Genomic DNA, 3,777 nt, shown 5'->3' on the forward strand with positions numbered 1-3,777 from the left:
CAGGGTGCCCGAGCGCCCTGCAGGGTGTGAGGGCGCTTGCTCCCGCAAACCAARTACCCACGTTTGCGCTCCGAGCTGCGTGTCAGGGCCGTGCTCGGAAGGTGGACGTTGGAGGACATCTGCCTCCTGGCTGGCATTAGCCAAGGGCCGGGACAGTTCAGTTTAGTTGTGGAACGGGAGCCTGCGCTGTTTGAGAAAGTCTTCAGAGACTGTTCCTCGTGGAGGGGAAGAAAAGATGGGAGAAATGGGGATTTGTTCCCGTGTGAAGTGGTGTGTTACGTTAGGCTGCAGCCATGAAGTCAGAATTAATTATTTAAGGATACTGTTTACGTGTTGTGCCCGGGGAGGACGTAGCTTGCTCATTAGAAGGCCGAAAGGCACCTCTGAGAGGGGACGTGTGAGCGCTGTTGCCTTACGCAGCTTTCCCTCCCAAGTTTCCTTCCCAAGAGAGGTGAGGCCGCAGGATGCGGGGAGTGCGGGCTCTCCGCAGTGGGAGCACGGAGCTGGTGGGGCCTTCGCTCTGGAGACACAAATAAAAGACGCGAATCGACAGCCGGGGCTAAAAGCCGGTTCCCGGTTCAAATACAGGCATCTTTGTCTGCCGAGCGCTGCTAGAGGAGGCACCGGGAGAGAAAGGAGCGAAACGGCTTCGCCTCCGTCGGCCCCTCCGAACGACGCGGTCCGTCCTCGAGCATCCAGGATCCAACACACCCCATGCGCCTCCATAGTGTTCCCGTGTATCCTATGCCGTTCATTCATTCCTGCGGCTGGTGCTTGTGGTCACAGGGTAGCCGTACTGCTGCAGCGTGCATCGTCCAYGGGGCACCGTGACGTTTTTGGGGACATTTCCCTGGTTTGTGCCGCGTCCCTCGGCCACCCGTGCTYCGCTCCGGAGAAGTCGGTCACGGCCGGGCTCCTTGACAGGACCCCGTGTTTCCTTCCCCTCTGCCCGAGGTGCGAAGTTCAGCGCCGCTTTATTTCTGCCCGTTSTTCAGGCACCCGCATGCTCCTGGCGGCAGCGAGTGAGGAGCCCTGCAGTGCAAAGCTGGGAGCAGGGGAGGCGGGGAGGCAAGGAGAGGGAGGGGGGAGAAAACCCTCCTGAGCATATGGAGACATCCAGAAAAAGATGTGCATCGTCAGCTGTGATTCCATTGTGTGCGCGCGGGCGGGTGGGAGGGAGCCGGGCCCCTCCGCCCGGGAATCTCGGCTGTGCACAAGTGTGTTCTGTGGCTGTCGCGTGTCGGGGCGATCCAGCCCGGAAAACCAACGTTTCATGGATCCAGTACAGATTATTTTGATAATATTTTAACATTGCGGGGAATAAATACAGTTGCCAGGACTCCTGCTCTGTGCTGGAGCGACATATTGCATAGACATACATACTGGTGAAATGGCAACTTGGATGAATAATAATTGCTAATTTTACATTTTATTAAAGCCACTTACCAGTTCCCTGGCTAGTAGTTTGTCAGCAGTATTTACATTATGCAAACCCTCCCTGTTTTTAATGATCCGGTGCCGTAGCCATTTCGCAACATAACAACTAGATATGTGGCGTGGTAAAGGACAGTTTGAGTAGTTCAATTAATTCTGAGTACAGAATTAAAAAATAAATAATAATACAAAAGCTTGGTCTTCTAAAAGATATTTTGTCAATGTTTCCAGTATTCAGAAATAGTATTTGTACAATGAAAAAAAAATGCAGTAAAAGAAATTAATTTTCTTCTACTCAGTCCTGTATTTATTATCTAGAACAGTGTTTCCTCTCAAGAGTAATTGCCTTTGAATTATTTCTGCTGGTTTTATAAAATTATTTTGATTTGATGAATAGTTTGAAAAATACATACTGAACACAGTGGCTTTACTGCCTTCAGTTTGGTTGCTGTTTATGATTTTCCAATATTGTTCTATAGCAGTTGCATGCTATTCAATCAATATGAGCAGTGTTTTATGGAAATAATATAGGCACAATTCCTATGGAAAATGGATAATCAGTGAGGTGCAGTTTCTTCGTTAATTTAAATGTCTAAGGCTACAGAACATGCTAACAACACCTGGGCATTTTTTGCCCTTGTGCAGCAGCATCGTTGCACTGCCCTAGGTCTTGCGTTTCCTTAGATGGCTTCCATGCCYGTCTGCCATTTATACACCTACTGGCAGGTACTTTTCTTGCTTTGCTCTCATTTTAGCAGTTAGAGCTGATAGTAAATCAGCTCACTGTTTCTGTGAGTGTGCTCCAATTACTTCTGTTTTCAGAAGCCCCTTTGCATTTTCTTTCTGCAGGTAAAGTGCTGTCTATAGAGCCTGGTTATCTATATGTATATATACACACATATATATGTATACACACACACACACACTTTTTTTCTATGCATTTTTGAATTTCACAAGTCACTTCTTGTTTGGAAAGGATAATTTCTATTTTGATAATATAGTCCGCATCACCACCAGAAGCCATTATTATGTTACCAAAAGCGTAGGGAGTGCAAGTGACAAATTAAATAAAGATGTCTACTGGATGTGTTGATTTATCCATAAATTTTAGGTAGTACGGATCACGTGAGCCTCTGTGAGGAGATCCCAGGACATAGTGAGGCCATATATCTAATGCAGTGATGACTGGGAGTTGCTATTTTGATGCCTTTTTAGTGAGCTGTGTGAGACACGTGGCTACTCCTTGGTAGGATTTATGGTGGGCATATCACAATTGGCTGCTTTATTGGCTGCCTCGGTGGAGAAGTCGGGCACTGAGGAATAGGCATGGAAAGTGAAATAACATTTTACTTGTTGGGTCCAAATTATTCTGGAGTCTTATTCTGGCTTTGCTGTAATTTATCTGTGTGTGAATGGGCTGTGTTTTTCATCGCTGTCGGTATTGATCTCTGATGAGTCTGGTGCATAGGTTTGGAGGAAAATCACTCCAATTAAAAGCAATGGAGTCTGGCACTTATTTGTAGCTCACTGATTATGTAGGAGGTACTTAATTGCATTAAAGTGGACAAGTTTGTGAGGCAGGAGGAAATTCTGCCTATGGGTATATTTGATGGTGTATGCTGACACATTTATTATAGGTACTTTTATGAACTCGTGAATTCATCATACGCCAGCATGGCAGAATCAAATAAAAAAATCAAGGTCATGTGTTTTTAGTGCTTGAGGGAGTTCAAGTATCACCCCGTTGATGATGGGAATTACTCTTGAAACAGCAAAAACGATGGGAACCGCAGAGCTACTTGGTGAGCTCGAAACTTGGCTGAGGAATTGTGAAGAGAAGTAATGTCAGGTTTGCTGACCAGTCATTTAATGTTACTTCCATAAATAAATATGCTTATTGTCAACTAATTTCACTTTCTGCCGTTACACAAATGTGTATGTTGTTCTCCAGAGACTCGAGCGATGTCCTCCGCTTTTCCTATCCATTTTSTAAGATTGATCTTTTGAGGAGGAAGGTTATGAGTTTATACAGATAAATACGTTATTTATTTTAGCTGATTTCTCTTTGAGAACCCAACTGCTTCCTTAGCTCTGAATCTTTGTATAATTTGCAAAATCAAAATTTAGAACCAATATTAAACTATTTTGTTTCAGCAGAATATTTTAGGATGAGTCAACCTGTTGATTATTTTGTTACTTACTGGCTATTAAATGTTGTACAGCTCTAATAATATAGTTTAAATCTTTTTTTTTTTTCTTCAAGTTGCTTGCCAGTTTGTGTTGGCCTTTGCAGTGTAAACATTCTTTTTGATTGTTTTCACCTTTTTTTTTTTTTTTTTTAAA

Source organism: Nothoprocta perdicaria, unplaced genomic scaffold, assembly GCF_003342845.1.
Source record: "Nothoprocta perdicaria isolate Ctin4 unplaced genomic scaffold, notPer1 scaffold_162, whole genome shotgun sequence".
Classification (NCBI taxonomy): domain Eukaryota; kingdom Metazoa; phylum Chordata; class Aves; order Tinamiformes; family Tinamidae; genus Nothoprocta; species Nothoprocta perdicaria.